We start from the raw sequence: 13,100 nt of genomic DNA, 5'->3' as shown, positions 1-13,100 counted from the left end.
AGGCAAACACAATTGTACAAGATCCCAAAAGACTCATGCGTAGCAAGAAGTACATTCCATTAAACTTGTTTAAAATTGACTTGTTATACAATCTGCCATTTCTGATTGCCTCCTTACTGTTTTCAGGAAAGGGCAAAGAAGGCTTAGCCAGTGTCCCACTTACAACACTGTGCTGGTAGGATTAGGACAACTCAGACTGGCAACTTTGAAGGCTGAATTTACCTTACTTGAGAAGAAGTCACTTTTCTTGACAAGGTATTTGTGCTTCATTAAAATGAGACTTTCAGAATTCTAGATTTAAGCCACATCATATTACATTTGTATTTCTTAAATTTGACATAATTGCAGTGAATGTTTACTCAACTCGGTTTTGAATTCATTATGTCCTCTACAGACTAGGTAAAATGTTTTCAATGAAATAGATCAATGTATTCTCAATGTCATCCCAGCTCATTTTCCACTGGATTCTAATCTTTGATTGATTTGTTTGAATTAATTGTTTATTATAGAAGATAAACATTATATTAATGTTGATAGTAGTAAATGCTTCCTTATATCTTCCTCCTTCTTTCTTTTCATATGCATTTCACCTCACCTATCCCTTGACCTCGTTGGGGTACCATGACTTGATTCAATATATGCATTTCGTAAACTTGCAATTCAGCCCCAAGGCTGCAAAGAGCTTAACAATTATCCTCAAATATATCCTTGAATACATTATTCAATGTCCAAAATCTACAATATAATCTTCTCGTGAGCAACTTGACCTCTTCATGCAAAGGTCGCCATTTAGTAACCAGTACGGGTAACTGTGGTCTCATTTACATAAAGTCAATCCATCCTAGGACTTAGTTACCCACTTGATAAGGCAGACGTTTCCGTGTTGGCATTTGAGCAAAGCTGGTTGAAGTCGTTGCTGGCAGGTTCTTTGCGGGTTAGGAAATCCTGGATCCGCCGCTTTGATACACTTAATCAGTGGTTGGCAGCGCGTGTGTGTTGTGGAATGCAGATGTGGTTTAGAGTTGGTTAGTTCATTGCTGGCTGTATAAAGATGCCAGGCTTGCACATAACTTGAGCTACTCCAACAACTTTCTTGGAAGAGGTGGATTGCTCACTCCTTGACAAAGACTGGAGTTCTACAGTCGAAAATTTGGGTGAGTTCAATTTTTTTGGCGTGTGTTGGCAATTACAGTTCAATCTTGTCTGACCGTTTCCAAAATCTGTCAGTGTTGGGCTAAGAGCAATACAGTCACATCAAGTTTAATTTGTACCCTGTTCTGGCAGTTACTTAGAGTCAGAGCACCAGAGCCAAATCTTACCAAATTAGACCTTATTCCAAATGCCATGACCCTTCCATTGAGCACCAGAACCTTCAAACTGAAGGTCAAATTAGAGAAAAAGGTTTTCGAATAAAATTTGTCGTCCCACATCGAAGAGTGATTATAGCAACCAATCCACCAACGTAGAACCTCGTTACCGCCATATTGCAAAGTCAGCGGATTGCGGAATGACCTTGGAAAAGCTCGAGCTCTTGACGGCAAGGTCAACTTCAGGTTGAAGATCCTGTATTTTAGATGCATCGCGAACCATTTGGCGGCCATTTCGTCCAACCATTTGGCCGTTTAGATGGCAGAGTCTTATTAAAGTTGTATTGGGAAGCAACCGGGGCGAGTCAGAGGTATTTGAAAGGGCAGACACAGGCCAGAGGTTTTCACCTTATTATCAGGTGCTGTCAGACGGTATGGCTGGGCACAGTCAAAAGCTTTTTATTACCTCCATGAAAAATGGGGGCATTGTCTTTGGTATCTGTGTGTGTGTGTGTTGTTAAGTCTGTCCCAGGAGATTTGGTAGCACTTGAGCTGTTGAGTTTTTTTTTTTTTTTTGGTAGACGGTATGGCTGGGCACAGTCAAAAGCTTTTTATTACCTCCATGAAAAATGGGGGCATTGTCGTTGGTATATCTGTGTGTGTGTGTGTGTGTGTGTGTGTGGTTGAGTCTGTCCCAGATGGAGATTTGGTAGGGCTTGCGCTGTTTTCACTGGTTTTTTGGTAGACGGTATGCCAGGGCAGTCAAAAGGCCCTTCACTCCATGAAAAATGGAGGTATTGTCTTTGGTATGTCTGTGTGTCTGTGTGTGTGTGTGTGTGTATGTGTGGTTAAATCTGTCCCAGACGGAGATTTGGTAGCACTCGAGCTGTTTTCACTGGTGTTTTTGGTACACGGTATGCCAGGGCATGGAGGTATTGTCTTTGGTATGTCCGTGTCTGTGTGCGGTTAAGTCTGTCCAGGAGGGAGATTTGGTTGCACTCTCGTTTTTTCACAGGTGTTACATGATGACTGACAGCTGGTCTTGTTTCCCTTGCACAAAAGCAAAAGGTTTATAGACACATGGTGATTGAGAAGAGTAGATAGCCACAATCACACAAGATCTAAACACTACGTGAAGGTCTGAGATCTTACTGTTGGGGAAAGGCAGGAAATTTATGGCATTAAACGCTTGTTTGTTTGTTGGTTGGTTGGTTTATACTGTTTTCTGCGAATTTAACTTAAGTTCCTAGGACAGGAACTGGCCCCCTTCTTTTCTCTTCTTTTATTTCTCCAATTTTGCAGTCTAAACTGTGTCATTTAAAATCTGGTCTCATTCACATTTATCTTCTAAACATCAAAATTACTTTTACATTTCAACCCCAAAACCAGCCACAATAGTTTGCACGGACAGCCATTACTTTTCAAAAAAGATGGGGAAGGAAATATCCTACATTTGCTGGCAAATACAACCTTCCTACATGTGTAATTTCGCATACGTGCAATCATCAAACAATAAGAACAGAGGATAATTCCAATCCGATCATTTCCAGGACCTAATTTTATTGAAAGAGATGTATGTAAAACCAATTTCACGGCTCATCGATGAATTAAGTTATCTCGGTAGATCTCCCTTTCTTTTGTTACACACTTAAGACACAGAGGGAGGGAGGCAATTATTGTATTAATGACTCAGACTCCAAGACGCCAGGGCAGACTGCTGTCATTAACATTCCCTTCTCTTATGCCGCATTACACTAGTTAGTTAAAAATGCCTCCCCGCAACCATTAGCGTGGCCATGGCGGCGTCCATCAACGTTTTTCCCTATGTTTGTAAGAAACATGGGATCATTTCTTACATTTTTGGAATGTATTAAAGATTCCTTGTGGATTCGTAGAGGCCTAAGATTGAAGGAAATGTGACTTTGATTACTTTTCTGACTGTCTTTTTTCTTGTTAATGTTTTGATAACTCCAAGCTGTTATAATCACTCTTTAACAACGAAAAGTAAATTGGTGTGGGGTGGGGTCTCAGGCTGCGTGTCTGTAACTGTACCTATAATTTTTGTGGGTACACAGATCTAGTGTGAGCATCTAGAAATAGTCTACCAATCGGTGTTGCAGTGTTCAGGCATCCATTTTGCATGCAGTTATGATGTGACTGTCAGTGTTCTCATTCACGGGGGCGTGACTTCATACGCTTGAGTCCAAAACTTCGCGCATCGATGGTCCGTTGTCAGGACTGCTGTACTTTGTGTGCAGAAAACAGACAAAACTAGCTGTAAGGTTTTCCCAAGTTCCTTGCGAAGTCTGGGATTGAGTGACCTCATGTGTGGATTCTGAGTCCAAAAACTGAGGCACACAGTCGTTCACACTCTGTACATTGGTGGTCCGTTGTCAGAACTTGCTGTTGTTGGCAAAACTAGCGGCAAAGTTTTGCCGAGTGAGATAGCGGGGGCCAGGTGACAATGACAAAACGGCGGACGGAAGACAAAGCGACGCAGGACCGAGAACGGTGACAAGACGAATAGTTCTGCTGACAGAAACTGAAAGCCGTATATTCTTCAGCGGATTATAAGTTGACAGAAGAAATAAAAAGATAGCAGGTACGAGTAGCAGGAATGTCATACTAATGCAAGTTATAGATGTTAGGCCGAAGGAATTTGATTTGTTGGTTTAATAGGTTTAAAAAAGTAGACTAAATATACATTTTAGCTCTTGTGGGTCTATTAACATACTGTAATATATATATATATATCTACTATCAGTATTGCATCACTGTAATTTGTACCTATAGGGATACCCCTATGTTTCGCCACCCCTATTTCCCAACATCCCTATGTTAGGACACCACTATGTTCTGACACCCCTATGTTCTGACACTCCTACGTCAAACAATATCAAGCATCACACCCCTATGTTCTGATACCTTGACTACGTTACAATACACCTATGTTATGACACCCATATGTTTAACATAAATTTACTGTGTTCTGACATAGGTTTACGTTTACCTTAACGTAGGGGGGTTTCTGAACACAGGGGTGCGACCCTTGATAAATTTTAACTTTAAAATGTCCGAGAACAAATATCATAAATCTACGTAAGCTCACTCCCAATGTCACGGCCGATTACCTTTTTTGGCCCATAACCAACCTGTGCGGAGTTTAGCTGTAATGAGTGTGTGCCTGAACATGAACTTCAGACTTGAGTACATCATCTTTCTCCGGTAGATCCCCATGACACTTGAGCGCTTGACTGTCGTTGTAATGACAACGTGACTGCTGATGGTATAGGGGTGGTTGGGAAGAATAATGATGTAGTGACTGAGGCTTGCATTAGCTAGAACTGAGTTTCACTGTGAATCTATAATGATGTACGGAACAGTCCAGGGAGGGATATGTAACAGAAAAGACAGGCGGATGATACATGTATCAGAGAATGGACCAGTAGCATCATCATGACACTGATGATGTGCAATTTTAAACAGAAAACTGAGAAGAGTGGAGGCAACTGGTGTCCCCACGGTTGAAGAATTAGACAAAGGACACAGATGCGATGAGTGTTTTCAAGAACAAATAACCAAATTGGTGTTGCCTACGGACATAAAAAACTGTCCGATGATGAATAAGAATTTGTTGACCGTTTCGTTTTGGCAGTGAATTTCAGTCATTACCCTGGTTGTAATCTTAAAAGATACTTTTCATTTGTTACGAATCCGCTCTGCATTAATGTCTAAGCTTTAATTTCAGTTTGGCGCAATCTAATGGAGAAACCAACACCACACTTGATGACATACGGATATCATTTGTGGGGAAAAACAAATCATAAAATCGGTTTGACGCCTACAAATGAAGCTGTTTTGTATTCAAAGAACCTCTCTAGCTCCTTGGAATGGCATATGGATCTAGATCGACACTGCAGGTATGCTCAAACACTTTCCCAATCTTAAGTCTTTAACTTTCAATTTCAACTTATAATCGGTTGGAACTTCAGGGGTTTTGGCCAGGTGTGACTGGAATATGCATCATGTCCACTGAGCCAAGAGTATACAAGTTTACCTCCTTATTACAAGTCTTGGCACTCTTGAAGTTTCGAGGGCCCTGGCTGTATAATCTTAAAAGTTAGAGTTTGCAATAACAGAGCTGTCCTTGGTACTGACTTTCATTTATACTAAAAAAGCCTTTGAGGTGACAAATGAATTACTACCATAAATAAATTAAATATGCAAATTTTGGAGTCAGTCTTGTAAAGCATTTGATCCCGTTGCTGACTCGTCCCAGAGTTTTCTGAAAATGTCAAAAGATAAATAAAACCACAACGTTAGAAAATAGTATAATTGAGTGATTTAGGACTGTCTAGTAATATGATAGTTCACTTTCTGCCAAGTTTTCTTTTACATTAGGGACGAGAATAGGGATGAACTTTTTACTCCGAGACTCATATTTACTCCCATACAATTTCTCATGAATGTTATGAACATCTGGAAATCTAAAGTGTGCCTACCTCAGGGATTGCTGGTGCTGCATTAGTAGATCTCTTAAAAGTTACAATGTGTTTTAATTTGGTTGTTTTGGGAATTATGAGAAGAAATATCACCTAGTAAGTGGCACAAACCGTGCCAAATACATGGCCCTACAACACATGTATACATATCGCCCCCGTTTACTGTCATATTTTTCCTAAGCGCCGATTCGTCAACGGTGCTTTGCGAAAATTGTGTGTCAAGCTTGGCTAAGAGCCGGGCCCATTTTCGCAGCAGCGAAAATTGTGTGATAAAAGCCAGGATACTAATGGCGACGGATGATTTGTAGCTGTGGTGTAGCAATTAGCTGTGCTCTGTGGGATGCACATACTAGTGCCCTCTAGTAATTCTTGGATGCATTACATGTTTAGAGTGTCCTGGGACCTTTGAAAGACATGGTTAAAAATGGACGCTATTCGAGGAACAGTGTATTGGATTTATTGCAGTATACACAAGTATTTTTTTTTAAATTTTCGTTTCTAAGTACGTAATTGAACTAAGCTTAGTTCATTGTGTATTAAGACAACAAATAAATTCGTCTACTTCTTGTGATATTCCTGGTGATCTTGGGCCACTTATTCAAACTACAGAATAGAAATACAAAATTACTTCGTATTTCTATTTACTGGACAATAAGGGTTAACATAAATGGAAATACACCATTGTATACAGACCGAGTACATGGACCAGTGCAAGTAGGCATCAGAAATACCTGCACAGCTGCAATTTCACCTGCAATAACCTGCATATACCTAGTTCATGGACCAGTTCAATAACCTGCAGATGCTGCCGTATGTCCAGCCTGAAACATGATGTTTATCAAACTGTACTTGCTAACAATGAGTTCCGCCTGCCCTGAGAATCCGAGATTAACCCAGCCCGGCCTGGTCCCTGGTGATAGGATTTCGAAGGTCAAAATAAATGGGGCTCATCATTGGCTCAATGCATGTCCTACTTGAGTCACTTAGAACCTATCCATAACCTGCGAACTGTGCATTAAACCAGGCCAGGGGAGGCTTTATCTGACACAAGGGAGTCGTCTCTTGTGTTTGAGTTTGGATTTATCATCGGTTTATTATGATTGTAATGGTTTTTTTACACATTGGTGTGTTTATTGCAGCTGTGTTAAGTGTGGTTATATGTGATTAAATACATTATTTCTTTTCTCTGTCAAGTATATAGACAAGTATATATTTACCAGTTAATTGCCTTTTTTGCAATTTATTTTTGCAATAAAGGTTTCATTAATTCTACGGACATGTCTGGTGGCACTTCTATATGTAATGACTGTTATGTCCGGTGACCCATATTTTGACAGTGTTTAATTCTATCTAACATGATAATTCCTAGAATGCAAAACTGTGGATTTCTCAAGGAGTTACTACGACTGAGTTTAATTTTTTTTTTTGGTCCAGTGGTTCGTGACCATGCCTCTGGACCAAGAGGTTGAGATTTCAAATCTCGACTGTTGCCCCTCACTACACATGATGTGGTCTACTGTTCACTGCTCTTGTCAAAAACAGCTAGGAATTTCCCCGGTACAATGAACCTGTGAAAACTCTGTCCATAGTGTCTGTCTTCTTTGTCATAACGAATAGAAGAGTAAGTCTTCATGATCAGCTTCAGTGAGCTAAAACTGGATCGAGATCACTTTACTAATAGTATGTACGCTTCCTCTATGAGTTTGCAACAGTTTTTGATCACCACGGCTCAATGCCTAATCTCACATTGTTAACCCCAATTTAGCCTGTGGGTCACGTCGTAACGAAATCTGTCAGTTTCGGGTCAACTTTAATAGCCTTCGCTTCCCAAAACCACCGGGCTATTTTAGCTCCAGATACCCATTACCAACTTTTAACACAAGGAGATAAGATACAGAAGATACAACTCAGGGACTGATGCAACCCTCGACAAGAAGGTCGCGGAATGGAGCCGTTCCTCCTCGCATCAGCAGATGTTTTTGGCTATCAGGATAATCGTGCTTCTGGGAAAGGTGTTAACAGTTCATTAGAGCTCATCACTCCCACACCGAATGCCTATTTAGATGGGGGGAAGGCAGATAAGCTTGCCGTGATGCGCTCATCATTGGCTAACGGTTCACCTTTACGCACCATTACTGGTGGTATAATTGTGTTTCTCTGTAAACTGTAAAGTTCTCGCTGTCAATTTGGTGCCTCTTATTGTGTTTAATGGGCATTTTCATCATGAGAGATTCCTTTGAAATCCTGTATGTCTACCTGCACTAGTAGTGCTGCAAGCAAAATTTGTCTGGTGCAGGGTTACGGTTAGGGTTTGGGTTAGGTATTTTGCAATGTGTGGGTAGAAAAACAGGTAGAAACAGAACTTACTCCTACACCATATCTGGGACCCATAATTCTTCCTGTACCTGATGGCACATCGGGCAGCAAGCTTCCACTTCTTTGTATAAGCTGCTACTGACTGTTTTCCCAGTGTACTCAGATCTTCTTGGAAGACCCTCGGCCATGTATTTTTCGGCCTTCCTCTCTCTTTCTTCTACCTTTTTTCTTTGGGGGGGGGGGGGTCCAGGTCATTGCTGTTCTGGAGTCTGTGTCTGGGTAATCAGAGAATATGTCTTGCCAACTGCATTTTTTTATTCACGTGTGGTCACGCAGCCGAAAATTTGGGGCAATTGCAGTTCAATCTTGTTTTACTATGTAGTAATATTTTTATCACATAGTGTTTTTCAGAGGATTTAGGAGTCGAGGTTGGTCCAGCTCAGTTAGTCATGCCAGATTCCAGCCCAGAAGGGGCTTCTGGGTCAGCCCATTGATTTTTGTGCCCTAGTTTTGAAATGACTGAATTATGATATCATCCCTGCATGTGGGTTGCTTTTTAAACCAGAAATGGGTCACCGAATCCGCATAAAGTTTGTTGCAGTATCTGGACTAAACTTTAAATTGGGTTATAAAATAAGATTGAACTGTAATTGCCAACATATGAAAATTGGACTCCCCCAAATTTTCGACTGTACAACTCCAGTCAAGGAATGAGCAATGTTAAAATTGGGTTTATGTACCATTTATGCAATAACTCTAAAATAAAAAAAGCTGTTCATGTATCTGAAGATTTTTTTAGGCAATAGAATCCTATTTATCAAATTATATATTTGAATTACACGATATTCCAAGTAATGGAATGTCCAGGTATAGGTATAGGTTCCAGGTTCCCCTTTTTCATGTTGATTTTATTATCTAGGGTTATCCAAGAAATTAAATTGCTATGGCCTTACCATTAGATTTGGCCTTCCCATGCCCTTAGCCAGGTGCAGACCTACAAGCAAAATTGGGACAAATAAAATAGAAAAAGCAAACAGTTCAACACGTTCAATCTACGGAAAACCAATCTGGTGTGTCTGGAAATGAGTCAGAACAGATAAGGCCTCCAGGCTGCTCATCTCTGTATTGATTGTGCCTGAGGTAAACGAGGATGGACTCATTAAGGTTTAAGCTGACTTAATACTGACTATTACAGCTTGCTTACTCTCAGTTGGGGGTGACTAGGTTGACGTTATTTCCCCTCACACTTTCCACTTACTGCCTGTGCAGATACTTGTCTAACTGCCGATCTAAAGGTTCCGGGTTCGAATCCTTGGCAGGCCAAGATGGACTGATTAAGGTTTAAACTGACTTGATACTGACTATTACAGCTTGCTTACTCTGTGCTGGGGTGCCTAGGTGGACGTTATCCACCCCCCCACCCCCACCCCACACACACACACACTTTCCACATATTGTCCAGATACTTCTCTAGATGTTGTTGGCTTCTTCGAGTCCGAAGATTTTAGGAAGTCCCCTGCAGGCCTTCATGTGGCTGTGTAGTCCAATTCTCGACCTGCAGGTCCTGCGGCAGGATTCGATGGGCACGTGGAGATATGGTTGAGTGACTGCATCCTTTCTTCGCCTTCTCTTTTCTTCCGCTCCCTCTTTCAGGGCTTTCACAGCTCCTTCTCAATAAACTGCCAAACTAAAGGTTCTGAGTTTGAATCCTTGGCAGGCCCCAGTGTTGTGCACTTGGGAAAGACCTATTTCCTGACACTGACAGGTATAAATGTACCTAACTATGGTTATGGATGCCCGTACTTAGAGATTATACACTGTTGAATGCAGATGCGATGTTTTTTCATCCAATTAATTAACTTTAATACGAAATCAGTTGAGAAGTCCAACACTATAGGCCTTACATATTCCCCTGCTTCGGGCCTTTAATAAGTTGTTCATCCATTACCAAGTGCTTCAAGTAAAGAATAATGAGTTGGAAGAGTTCCAAACTCCAGTTCATCTGATTTAACCAAGTCATTACAGTTGGGATAATGAGCCCATGGATTAGGTACAGGACTGAGCGACCGCGCCATCGGCAGCCACCCAACCAGCACGGCTCATTCCCAGCTCTGTGTGGTACATGGTAATTAGTTAAAGTATCGCGAGTTTGTCGTTTGATGCTTCAAACTAACTGGGAATTACGGGGTGGTTGGTGGAAAGATTCCAAAACCATTGATATTGTTTGACGAATTTTTTTGCCATCCAACCAGCACGGCCTATTCACAACTGTGTGCTACATGGTACTTAGTTCTAGCATCGCCAGTTTGTCATTTTTATGCTGGATGTAAACTAACTACTTTACACGGTATTAGTGGAAAGAATCCAAAGCCATTATGATATTTTTTGATGAATTTTTTTTGCCATCCAACTAGCAAGGCTCATCCCCAGCTCTGTGTGGTATATGGTAATTAGTTCTAGTATTGCCAGTCTATCGTTCTTACGATTGATGATAATAATGAATGGTTTATTTATTTCAATACCAATGCCACAAACATTGCAGCCAAATGATGAAAACTAACTGGGTTACGGGGTGTTTAGTGGAAAGAATGCAAAGCCATTATGATATTTTTTGACGAATTTTCTAATTAGTTCGAGTCATTAGTTCGAGTAACGCAGGTTTGTCGTACAGGCGCTTAACGCTTTACCTGATGCTGGAAACTAAATACTTTACAAGGTGGTTAGTAAAGAGACTCCAAAGCCATTATGATATTTTTTTGACGATTTTTTTTTGCCCTCTAACCAGCACAAACCATTTGGTGATTATTTCGAGTACTGCGAGTTTGTCCTTGGCAAGTCAGGACTCGAACTCGGGACCTCTTGGTTCCAAGTCGAGCACTCTGCCGTTACGTCACGCGCCCTCTAATTCCATATTCGTATTCCAGTTAATAGCATTATATAATTGGTGCGGCTTCAGACAGTGATGGTGCAGGCAGGCATGCTACACTGCTGTGTGTGAGGCCATTAAAAGTCTGCTAAGAGCGAGCGAGTCTCTGAGATAATGAAGCTGAGCGGTAATAAGTTGGCTCCCGCCCAGAAAACTTGGCGTATTGATGGGCCAATTCCAGCACCACCTCAGGGGCAGGTCTATTGATTGTCTGGGTGATTACTAATGATGAGAAGTTTAGCAGCACCTGAGAAAAGGAAAAAGTCTTAGGTGTGAAGAACATTGCCTCCCACATACAGAGAATTTGGAAGAAAGAGAGAAGAATGAAAGAAAGAAAGAAGGAAGAAAGGAAGGATCTGATTGCCTGGGTGATTACTAATGATGAGAAATTTAGCAGCACCTGAGAAAGAGAAATGTCCGGTGTTTTAGAATTAGGAAGAGAGGGAGAAAGAGTGAGGGATGGAAAGAGAAAGGGAGAGAAAGAGAAAGAAGGAAGGATCTGATTGAGTGATTACTAATGATGAGAAGTTTAGCAGCACCTGAGAAAAGGAAAATGTCTTCGGTGTGAAGAGCACTGCCTCCCACATACAGAGAATTAGAAAGAATAAGAGAAAGAAAGAGGGGGGAGGGAGAAAGAGAGAGAGAAAGAAAGAAAGACGATCCCCATCCAGTACTGATTGCCCGCCTCCGCAGTAGCTGATATGTGGTGAAGAACAAGAAGTAATTACTTTGTTTTCCTTAGACTCGAAAAAATTAGCGTTGCACCCATAGTGGGAAGCTTTCACAAGGAGGCCTATTTCATAGGGATGTAGTTCTAGGAAATAAGCTTTCAGTGTGGAACTTCCTCCTTAGAAATGGAGTATGGAAGATTTAAGTGCACGTGTGATTTGCAATCAGTATACCTGGTGTCTTCCCACCAAACTAAAATCCAATCAAAGTGCCCTCAAGCACCTCAGGAGCCATAATTTATATCTCACCAGATATGATATGATAGTCGTGTCATAATTGCTTCTATTATTGATCATGTGTGATTTATAACAGGTAATATAACCCCACGGTCACTAATGATTGGGAAGTAGGTGTCAAACTGAATATTTTGATTAATGACATCAAACGACTCATCTTCATGCTAATGATGCTATTATGGTAAAACATTATATTTTATATATCGACACAGTAATAAGTAATGTAGAAAATATGGATTTATGTATATTTGCATGTCAATGATTACACTGACATTTTGAGAATGGAACATAATGGGATGTTTATTGCGACGTCTTGCTGGTATATCTGGCATATCTAAATGCCTCTTCTTAGAAAATCATATCACGATAAGTCTCAATTACAGTTTTGGGTAAATTGTGGTAGGGAATGTTCCCAAACAGCTTTAGTAATACCTGCTTCTATGATCTCCTGTTGGGCCAGTTAATCCCCAGTCTCAGTGAGTCCAGCTTATATTGAGCATTGATGTTTCTGACTTAGGAGAAGGGATGCTGTTGCAGTAGCCCACACTCAGCTCGGTGCCTAGAAGTTGTATCTTAGCCTTGCACTGAGCAAATTCGCTGAAAAAAGCATTTCTTATACATCATATAAAATTCAATAAGCATCAGGTAATCAAGCTTGTCACAAGCATTGATATTCATGAGTTAGCGAGAAGAGAGAGAGAGAGAGCGATTAAGTGACGGAAGCAAAATCATTGGGGAAGCCCTATTGTACATTTCATAGGTTCATTTTGGCATATAGTTCATAGGTCTCTGGGGCCATATTGTTGTCGTTGTTGGAACATACATGTAGGTTGAGTTTTTGGCCCATAGGTGTGTAACCCAACATCAAAGCAAGGCAATGATATTTCTGAAAAAAAAAAGACCCATCACAGAGAGCCACAATTGAATAGATTGATTTTTTTTCAGCAACTCTGTTCTGGGTGATACCAACACAAAACCTGTCAGTAGTTTAGCTTTTAGGTCGAGATTTTCGACCAAAGGTGTGTAACCCAACATCACAGCAAAGCAAAGATATTACTGAAAAAAAGGACCAGTCACAATTGAA

The sequence above is a fragment of the Branchiostoma belcheri genome, unplaced genomic scaffold (genome assembly GCF_001625305.1).
Source record: "Branchiostoma belcheri isolate BF01 breed outbred unplaced genomic scaffold, Haploidv18h27 scaffold128, whole genome shotgun sequence".
In the NCBI taxonomy this organism is placed as follows: Eukaryota; Metazoa; Chordata; class Leptocardii; order Amphioxiformes; family Branchiostomatidae; genus Branchiostoma; species Branchiostoma belcheri.
The sequence above is the reverse complement of the archived record's forward strand: the minus strand, read 5'-3'. Positions refer to the sequence as shown.